Below are 11,540 nucleotides of genomic sequence, written 5' to 3'. Positions count from 1 at the left end.
ATGCCTGACATGGGGTGCCATGATGCCTGACATGGGGGGCCATGATGCCTGACATGGGGGCATGATGGCTGACATGGGGGGGGCATGATGACTGACATGGGGGACTGATGGCTGACATGGGGGACTGATGGCTGACATGGGGGTCTGATCTGAGGCATTGGGGGTCTGATCTAAAGTCTGATTAACATTGGGGGTCTGATTGCTGGTCTGACCTGAGGTGCAATGGAAAATAATTTTTTCTTATTATCCTCCTCTGAAACCTAGGTGCGTCTTAGAGGGCAGAAAATACGGTCCTCAAACCAGCGATTGTCTGAAGCAGAGAGAAGATACCAGGACCACACAGATGAGAAGCCAGCTGCTGCAGACGGGACCAGGGCCAGGTGAGCTGCAAGGGGGGGGGGGCGCCAAAATGTAGCTTTGCTTGTGTTGGCAAAAATCCTTGCACCGGCCCTGTGTGAATGCGCCCTAAAGTCTCTACTGATGCTGGCACAGCCGCTGCTGCATCTCCCCGTCGCGCCAAAGCAAGGCGGGTGCTGGAGAGCGAAGTAAGTACTAGTGTTGAGCATGAATATTCGAAAAGCTAATTTTTATCGCCACTTCGAGAATTCGCAAATATTTAGAATATAGCTCTATATACTAGTAATGATGAATATTATTATTATTTTTTTTTTTTAACACAGTACACATCAGGTGATCATCCCTCCCTTCTTCTAGCTTGTGGGCCAATGAGAAGGCTTTGTCACAGCTTAGGCTACTTTCACACTTGCGGCAGAGTGATCCGGCAAGCAGTTCCGTCGCCGGAACTGCCTGCCGAATCCGGCAAAATGTATGCCAACTGATGGCATTTGCCTGATTAGCCAGAAAAATGCATTGAAATGCCGGATCCGTCTTTCCGGTGTCATCCGGAAAAATGGATCCAGCATTTATTTTTTTCACCTTTTTCTTTCGGTCTGCACAGGAAGGACGGATTCGGCATTCCGGTATTTTGAATGTTGGATCCGGCACTAATACATTCCTATGGGAAAAAAATGCCGGATTCAGGCATGTCTTCAGTTTTTTTTGCCGGAGATAAAACCGTAGCATGCTGCGGTTTCATCTTTTGCCTGATCAATCAAAAAGACTGAACGGAAGACGTCCTGATGCATCCTGAACGGATTGCTCTCTATTCAGAATGCATGGGGATATGCCTGATCAGTTCTTTTTCGGTATTGAGCCCTTTTGACGGAACTCAGTGCCGGAAAAGAAAAACGCTAGTGTGAAAGTACCCTTAGCAACATCCCTAGCAACCAATAGAAAAGTTTCCTACCCCTTACTATATAAGAACCTCCCCAGCAGCTATTTTCTAAAGTTTTCTATCTGCATATAAGGCCTCATGCACACGACCGGTTTTTTTTAAGGTCCGCAAAAACGGGGTCCGTAGGTCCGTGATCCGTGACCGTTTTTTAGTCCGTGGGTCTTCCTTGTTTTTTGGAGGATCCACGGACATGAAAAAAAAATATATATAAAAAATCTAAGTCAAGTTTGCCATTGAAATGATAGGAAAAAACGGACACGGATCACGGACACGGATGACAATCTTGTGTGCATCCGTGATTTTTCACGGACCCATTGACTTGAATGGGTCCGTGAACCGTTGGCCGTGAAAAAAATAGGACAGGTCATATTTTTTTCACGACCAGGAAACACGGATCACGGATGCGGCTGCCAAACGGTGCATTTTCAGTTTTTTCCACGGACCCATTGAAAGTCAATGGGTCCGTGAAAAAATACGGAAAACGGCACAACGGCCACGGATGCACACAACGGTCGTGTGCATGAGGCCTTAAGCTGTTCTAATGCTCTGCCGTGTCGGCCATTTTTCCAGTCTCAGAAAACTTCTAGCAGCTTGGAAAATGTAGCATAAGTGACCCACGCCTGTATTTTGCGCACATTACGTAAATATTACATTGCCGATTTTCGCAATCAAGAATATAATCTTGAATTCTCAAATATATGACGAATATTCTACAAACTATTCACGGAATATCACGAATTCGTATATTGCCCCTGCCGCTCATCACTAGTAAGTACAACCTCTGTGAGCGGCCCAGGCATATGGGGGGGGGGGGGGGGGGCATTATAGGTCTTGGATAACAACTTTAAGGAGACATCCTTAGGCTTCGTTAACATTTCTGTGTCAGTGTCACGTCCTTGAAAAAAAGCGTACGTGTTTTATCCATGAAGATGTCCGTGATGGAGCCGTGCGTCCGTTTTTACCATCCATGTGTCATCTGTAATTCACTGACGTTGCTTAAAATTAATTTCCAAAGAATCTCCTATTAGTCTTCAGTGAAAAACGGACACAACACAGATGTGCGTCAGTGATTTTCACGGACCCATAGACTTCAATGGGTGTTCTTGGTCCGCATCAGGATCAATGCAGTGCATTGCCGTGATTTTTTTACTGACCCACGGTCAGTGAAAACATAATGAAATGTGAACAGACACATTTAAATCAACGGGTATGTGTGCCGCAGAAAATACGGACAGCACGCGTCAGTGAAAAATGGAAATGAAAAACTGAAAACGAGGCCTTTCGGCGAGGTAGTAATTGTAAGAGGATATAATAGTATTGGGAAGATCATTTCCACTACGTGGAGACATCCCATCAATGCGGAGGAGATGCTGCTAGTTTCCTAAGGGCTCATGCACACGACCGTATGTATTTCGTTGTCCGCAAAACACGGATCTACAAAAAAAACGGATCACGTCTGTGTGACATACGTATTGCATCCTATTTTTGCAGATTTAGTATAACAATGCCTATCCTTGTCCGCAAAATGGACAAAAATAGGACGTGTTCTGTTTTTTTTTTTGCAAAACAGCCATGCGGACATACGGAAACAGAATGCATCGGGATTTATTTCCGATTTTTTGTGGACCCATTGAAGTGAACGGTTCCGAATGGGCCGCAAAAAACCCAGAACGGACACAAAAGGCCTCATGCACACGAACGTATTTTCTGTCCTTGTCCGTTCTGTGTTTTTTTTGAGGACCGTATACGGAACCATTCATTTCAATGGGTCCGCAAAAAAAACGGTAGTTACTCCGTGTGCATTCCGTTTCCATATGTCCATATTTCCGTTCCGCAAAAAAATAGAACATGTCCTATTATTGTCCGCATTATGGACAGGGATAGCAGCACTGTTCTATTAGGGGCCAGCTGTACCGTTCCGCAAAATACAGAATGCACACGGACGTCATCTGTATTTTTTGCGGACCACATATTACATACGGTTGTGTGCATGAGCCCTAATTCTGAGCAGATTTGAGCAAAAATGGGAGAGTAGTTCAATTTATAAGATCTAGACATGGGAAAATATCTCCGGTTGTCAAGTTTCTGTTGCGTTCTAATACAGGACAGTGGAGGGGGCCGTGTAATGTCACCCCCCGAATCTTTATTATACATGCAAACTCTTCTGGAATATCTCTGAGACTTCCAGAAAAAGGGGACATCTCCCATCATCAGACATGACCTCTACTACACAGTCAGTCACCATTATTGGCTGATCTGAAGCTATTGTCTGATGAGCTAAACTGATCAGAGCTAGAAATTGTTATTTGTGTGACATGCTGCCCTCTGGTGGAGATCATTAGGAATGGCACCCTGTAGTGTCAGCGTAGCAAAATGAGCACAAGCTTGAATCTAATTTTACCACCGTGTTTTTGCCCCACATCCGATCTGCATTTTTTGCGGATCAGATGCACACCCATTCATTTTAGTGGCGTCGCAAAAAAAAAAAATGCAGACTGCACACCATGTGCTATCTGCATCTGTCCGTTCTGTGGCCCCGCAAAAGACAGAACTTGTTTTGCAGACAAGAACAGGTATTGTTGCAATGGGTTCGCAAACAAAAAACGGATGCAACACAGACGTCGTCTATATTTTTTGCAGATCGGGCACAGCCGCGTGTACGAGTCCATAGTGGATTTTTCTTAAAGCGGCTTTATTACCTATGCTGAGGAGTCCGTTTTATTATTTACTCTCATTCCCCATGTAGTTGTTGGCCATCTATTCTTCTAAGGCCTCATGTACACGACCGTTCCGTTTTTTGTGGTCCGCAAAACACGGAAGCCGCCCGTGTGTCTTCCGCAATTTGCAGAACGGAACGAGGGCGGCCCATTGTAGAAATGCCTATTCTTGCCCGCCAAACGGACAAGAATAGGACATGTTATATTTTTTGGGAGGGGCCACAGAGCAAAGGATGCACACGGAGTGCTGTCCGCATCTTTTGCAGCCCCATTGAAGTGAATGGGTCCGCACCCGAGCCGCAAAAACTGTGGCTCGGATGCGGACCAGAACGACGGTCGTGTGCATGAGGCCTAACTATAAGGCCTCTTTCACACAGGCGTCGCGTGAGGGCCGGACAAGATGCGGGTGCATTTTAATGCGTGATGGGCCATGTGATGAGCGCAGTGATGTCATCAAAGGTCCTTTAGCCACGTCCTGAAGAAAGAAGAGGGCATCCGCTACGCGACCAACTGGATGGGGTGAGTTAAATTTGTTTATTATTTTTAACCCCTCAATGGACATTTTACTAAGCATTCTGTATTCAGAATGCTATTATTTTCCCTTATAACCATGTTATAAGGGAAAGTAATAATGATCGGGTCCCCATCTTGATCGTCTCCTAGCAACCGTGCGTGAAAATCGCACCGCATCCGCACTTGCTTGGGATTTTCACGCAGCCCTATTCACTTCTATGGGGCCTGCGTTGCGTAAAAAACGCACAGTATAGAGCATGCTGCGATTTTCACGCAACGCACAAGTGATGCGTGAAAATCACCGCTCGTGTGCACAGCCCCATTGAAGTGAATGGGTCCGGATTCAGTGCGGGTGCAATACGTTCACCTCACGCATCGCACCCGCGCGGAGTTCTCGCCCGTGTGAAAGGGGCCTAAGGGTGCATTCAGACGACTATGCCGTGTTTTGCGGTCTGCAAATTGTGGATCTGCAAAACACAGATGCTGCCCATGTGCCTTCCGCAATTTGCTGAACAGACCCGGCGGCCCATTATAGAAATTGTTCTTGGCGGACAAGAATAGGACACGCTCTATATTTTTTGCGGGGCCGCAGAACAGAACTACGGTGTGCTGTCCACATCTTTTGCGATCCCATTGCAATTCAAGGGTCCTCAACTTTCTGACTATTCAAGGGTCCTCAACTTTCTGACTGATAGGGTTCTGACTGGTTTAGAATGAATGGGCAGCATCGCTAGTTTAGTCCTTTCCACGGCAGCTCAAGGTCACCAACGGCGCAGAGGTTCCCAGTAGCTTCCTGCACAGCTGAAGACTGGGAGCATCACTGTACTGGGAAACTGATGAAGGGAGACCTCTTTCTAAGATCTCCTCGGGTCCCATCAAACTTTCTGTAAAGGGTAACCTTTTATGGGAGGTTATTTGGGCACTATATGGCGGTATCGTGTGGCTTGTCTATGACAGTATTATCTTACTATATGGTGGTATTATGTGGGTTGAAATTATGAGGAAATCCAGAGAGCTACATTACTTGTTGCCCAATGACTCATTTTCCAGAAAATAAAAATCAGAACACAGATCTCCTTTTTTTCTGCAAAGCTACCAAGTTCTGGGCTCCTCTACCGTCATCCAAGTTGGCCGCACCAATTTTATAGACTGGTGGTCCAAGACACTTCCTGTTTGTCCAGCCCTGCTCTTGGATTGGCCAGCACTGCTCACATGAGCGGTGGCGACCAATCCAAGGGCAGCAGAAAGTGTCTTGGACTACCAAATGCACGGCGTGCATCAGGCAGTCTGAGAAGCTTCTGGATTACAGAAGAGCAGTCTGGGATTTGGTGGATCTGGAGGTCACCAGGTAAGTGTTCTGTTTGTTCCCCAGTTCCTGTGAATTTTTTCTCTTGATCTGGAGCATCTCTGTATAATATGTCTTATTTCAGAGTCCTAAGTTATCAGAAAAGTGGAAAATACGAGAGCAGCAAAAATGTTTAGAGCTGAAAGAATTTTACAAGAAAACATCTCAAGATGTCTGTATCTCAGTGTAAATCATTTCTGCCCTCCTGTAATATCTACAATCGAAGCAGACCAGAAAATCCACCCCCCGTGGTGACGGCTTGCCAGTTTCCAGGAAAACCTGAGGTAGTTGGAGTCTTTTAAACTGACCCAGATGTTGGCATCTGCTGGTCTAAAGAGACCTCTTAACTACTGAAGCAACTGAAACGAATTCTGAGGCGAAGCCTTCCTGGTTCCGTGGTGAGGGAAGGAAAGGGACATAAGATGGCAGCATGCTTTGATTACACAATTTCCCGGGGTGCAAACAACATAATAACTCGGAAACATCTGAATTATTTTTATTCCGAGAAACCAAAACACGACCATCAGAACGTCTTCCAGATGTTCCAGTATGTAATGTGTTTTCAGCGGTGTCCTCCTGTTTGACCCCCGAGACGTATTTATAGCAGCGTCGGTACTGTCTCCCTCCATATTCGTGGACAGCTTTGATTTCCATTTCCAAAGAAGTATGCTTTGATGTGATGGCCGTAATACCAAGCAGAGGAACACTGGAAGGCTCGACCTGACCCGATGTACTCATGGCTTGTGCATTTTTCTGCTTTCATAAATGACAGATTTATGTCAAAGAAGGATTCACATGAAATTCCCCATAGGCATCCTTAAGTACGTCCATGTTCTTAAGATGAGGCCTAACCCAGGATGGCTAAACTATCTTCTATGGTGTTGAGTAACATGTTCCTGGGGTGTGTAGGCATCTGGACAAGATAAGGAAAAGTCCAGGGGACCAGTTGCTTATGGATATGTGACAGCACACGGTCCTCCAAACAGGTGTTCACCAGGCCTAACATGGCAGATGTGACTCAATGGGGTATTTTTGTACGTGACAGGAACGGGGAACAAGAATATGGAGAGGTGGCCACACGTGCGAAGCTTTCAACATTTGCTTCTACGGCCGTTCCGAGAACAGCTGAGTGCAATTGAAGTGAATGGAGAAAGCCACGCAGCCGCAGTCACCTCACCATACCCTGCATCTGACTTCTCCAGACAGAGTCGTGGATGTGGAAATGCTGTAAAAGTCTGAGATGGGACTACTCCTTTAACCCCTTCCTGACCGCCAACGTACCTTTACAGCGGAGGTCGGGTATTTAAAGATGGCGCCCACTCGCAAGCTCAGCGGACGCCATAGCCACCAGGTTTATGCTGTTTTAAACAGCAGAAACCCTTGGCTAATGTCTTCGATCGGCGATAACGGAGAACACAGATATTTAACCCCTCAGATACCATGTTTAATTATGACTACGCGTCAGAGGGGTTAAATGTCTCTCTGAAGAAACCCATGCTTTTGCAGTTGTAGTTCCTATGGGACTACAAAGGCAATTCATTGCAATGTAGTGGTGAAGAGATCTAATAATTGTTTCTTCTAGACATAAAAAAAGGAAAAACTAAAATACACAAAAAAGTAAAAATATATAATATATAAAAATTCAAATCCCACCCATAATTAAAATAAACAATAAAAAAATAAAAAATCATCGCCACATCCCAAAATGCCGAACTTATTAATAAATAAATGTATTTATCCCATATGGTGAGCGCCGTAAGAGGAAAAAAATATAAATCTAAATGGCTGATTCACCTCCCCAAAGAGATTGAATAAAAAGTGATCAAAAAGTTACACACACGGCAAAATGGTATCAATAAAAACTACAATAAAAATGACCCCCTTAAACAGTTCAGTAGACGTAACTATAAAAAAGTTATGGAGGTCAGAATATGGCAATGAAAAGAACAAAAATAATTTTTTCCCCGTATTAAGGCCTCATGCACACGACCGTTGTGTGCATCCGTGTCCGCTGTTCCGTTTTTTTTCTGCAGACCCATTGACTCTCAATGGGTCCGTTGAAAAATCGGAAAATGCACCGTTTGTCATCCGCGTCCGTGATCCGTGTTTCCAGTCCGTCCCAAAAATATGACCTGTCCTATTTTTTTGACGGACAGCGGTTCGCGGACCCATTCAAGTCAATGGGTCCGTGAAAAAACACAGAGGCACACAAGATTGTCATCCGCGTCCGTGATCCGTGTCCGTTTTTTTCCTATCATTTTCAAGGCAAACTTGACTTCGATTTTTTTTTTCACTTTTCTTGTCTGGTGATCTTCCAAAAATCAGACACGGTTCACGGAACAACGGAACCCCGTTTTGCGGACCGTGAAATAATACTGTCGTGTGCATGAGGCCTAAAACACATGAAAAACTATAAAAAAGTGATATTGTTGTAACCTTACTGACCTGGAGAATGAAGGTAACGGGTCAATTTTACCACATCGGAAACGCTGTAAAAACTAAACCCATGGCGGAATTGCTTTTTTTCCCCCACTTCTACCCCATTTTGAATTTTTTCCGGCTTCCCACTACATTTTATGAAAATATTAAATGGTGCGTTTAGAAAGCACAACTTGTCCCGCAAAAAACAAGCTGATAAAACTGTTAAGAATATGGCTTAGATAAGTGTTTATGAGGTCAGGAGATCAGAGATAAGAGCTACACATGAGCCTTCAGGTGACGAGATTCAAAGAAAACACAAAGTGACAGCTTGCAGCAAGACTAATTTTTAACCCTTCTATCTCAGAAATGGATGAACAGCTTTAATAAAGACTCATTGAAAAAAGAAAACTTTTTAGCCAGTCATGAAAAAAAAAATGCCCCCAACAACGTGCATAACCTTTAATAATTCTATTGAAGAACAATACATTTATGTAGGTCAAGATAAAAGTTGGAATGACTGACTTTGGCCACTTCAGCCGACTGGAAGACTAGCGCAAGTTTTCGTTCACGATGTAATTGGTCATGGTGGGAAAATGCCCTTAATCCCTTCATGCATTTTCACGTACATGTACGTAATAACGTGTGAAGAAATGTATGGAGCGAGCTGCTGCGGTGAGCCCGCTCCATACGTGGCAGGTGTCGGCTGTATCATACAGCAGGCGCCCAGCCACAGCATCAGGGAACGCTTATCACGCCTAACCCCATTGGACCCCTCAGATGCTGCGATTGGGGTATCTGTGAGGTTAGGCAAGAGGGACGCGGCTCCTTCTGCCTTCCAGTTAGAGCCCCCGCAGTGAAATCGTGGGGTTCCTATCAGTTACCATGACAGCCTGGAGCCTGCTGAGGCTTCCCAGGGCTGTCATAGTAATCTGCCTGCTGAGCTATGCACGAGGCATAGCCCAGCAGGAAGTGTGTCATAATCCCTAATAGATCTCTATTAGGGCTCATGTACATGACTGTATTTTGCGGTCCGCAAAAAAATATAAATGACATCAGTGTGCATTGCGTGATTTGCTGAACGGAAGAGCTGGCCCCTAATAGAACAGTCCTATCCTTGTCCGTAATGCGGACAATATTAGGACATGTTCCAATCCTTTTGTGGAACGGACATACGGAAACGGAATGCACAGAGTAACTTCGTTTTTTTGCGGACCCATTGAAATGAATAATTCAGCATACGGTTCGTAAAAAAAAACAGGAAAGGACACGGAAAGAAAATACGTTTGTGTGCATGAGCCCTCAGGGTGAAAAGGACAGGGGTTCCAAAAATCCCAGGTTCTAGGGTAAATGCTTTTATGTAAAAAGTTAAAAAAAAAAAGTTTAAAAAAACAAAACAAAAATATTAAAAGTTTAAATCATCCCCCTTTCCTAGTTTTAAATTTAAAAATAAATTAACAATAAAAAATAAACATATCAGGTATCGCTGTGTCCGAAAATGTCTGAACTAATAAAATATAAAAATAATTTTCCTGTGTGGTGAACGCCGTAATGGGGGAAAAAACAAACAAACACACGATTCGCCATTTTTTAGTCACCCCCCTAAAAATTTAATGACAATCAGAAAGTCGTATGTACCACGAAAATGGTACCACTAAAAACTACAGTTCTGCAAAAAACAAGCCCCCATACAGCTCCATGGGTGGAAATTTTAAAAAGTCATGGCTGTCAGAAAATGGTGATGGAAATAAAGTTTAGATTTTGTTTTAAAAGTTTTAGTAAAACGAAAAAAAAAACTATACAAATCTGGTATGGCTGTAACCGTATTTACCCGCAGAATATGGGCATCATGTCATTTTTGTAGCGCGTAGTGAACGCCGTAATATTAAAACCCTAAAAAACCTTGGCGGAACTTTTTTTTTTCAATTTCACCCCTTCCCCCCTTTTCCAATACGAGATATGGTAAATTAAATGGTGCTATTAAAAAATACAACTCGTCCCGGAAATAATAAACCTTCATATGGCTATGTTAACAGAAAAGTTACAGCTCTTGGAATGTGGGGAGGAAAAGACAAAAATGGGCTTGGTCTTAAAGGGGTTATCCGAGACTAACAAATGCTCCCCCATATGTCGGGCCCCTCACACTGAATCTACTTACCTGGCTCCCCGCACCGCCGCTTCTCCCCATGCGCTGATGAAAACATCTGGTGAAGGGGGGCAGCAGCCAGTGGCAGGCAGGGACAGGGAGCCGCCCCCCTAGCGTCACCCACGATGCTAGGGAGGCTCATCCACATCCCCGCCTGCCATTGGCTGCTCCCCCCTGACACTAGATGTTTTCATCCGCACATGGGGGGGAGAAGCAGCAGCAGTGGCGGTGCGGGGAGCCAGGTAAGTAGATTCAGTGTGAGGGGCCCGACATATGGGGGAGCATTTGTTAGTCTCGGATGACCCCTTTAAGGGGGTTTTTCTGTGAGCTTCCTGACATGTCAAGCCAAGGCAGGAAGTGGAATCCATCGGGGACCTGAGTCACTAGTACAAGGACCAGACACCTCCGTCACTTCAGCTGTTCAGAAACTACAACACCCAGAATGCTTCATTCACGTCTGTGGGAGTTAGAAGAAGAGCTGAGGATGTTTGTATGTTTCACAGCAGCCGGAGAGCCGAAGGTTGCTGATCCCTGCACTAGTAGGTAAGCGGAGGTCGGTGGAGGTGAGGAATGATTCTTTTTTAAGTTTTAGGGTTCATGCACACAAACGTATTTTCTTTCTGTGTCCGTTCCTTTTTGTTTGCGGACCGTATGTGGAACCCTTCATCTCAATGGGTCCGCAAAAAAAACTGAAGTTACTCTGTGTGCTTTCCGTATGTCCATCCCACAAAAAGTAGAACATGTGCTATTGTTGTCCGCATTACTGACAAGGATAGGACTGTTCTATTAGGGGCCAGCTGCTCATGTACACGACCGTATGTATTTTACGGTCCGCAAAAAATCCGGATGACGTCCATGGGCATTCCGTATTTTGCGGACCACAAAATACATACGGTCGTGTACATGAGCCCTTACAGGGGTTGTTCCATTGCAATGTATCCAACATCTACAAGATGGGGATAAGAGTCTGATCAATGGGGGTCCCTGTTGATTACAAAAACGGGGGGCTAACAAGCATGTGTGAACGCCGCTCCATTCACCCCTACGGGACTGCTGGAGATAGCCAAGTACAACTGCTCAGCTATCTCCATCAGCCCCCATAGAGCT

The sequence above is a fragment of the Bufo gargarizans genome, chromosome 9, assembly GCF_014858855.1.
Source record: "Bufo gargarizans isolate SCDJY-AF-19 chromosome 9, ASM1485885v1, whole genome shotgun sequence".
Taxonomy (NCBI): domain Eukaryota; kingdom Metazoa; phylum Chordata; class Amphibia; order Anura; family Bufonidae; genus Bufo; species Bufo gargarizans.
Note: the sequence above shows the minus strand (reverse complement) of the source record.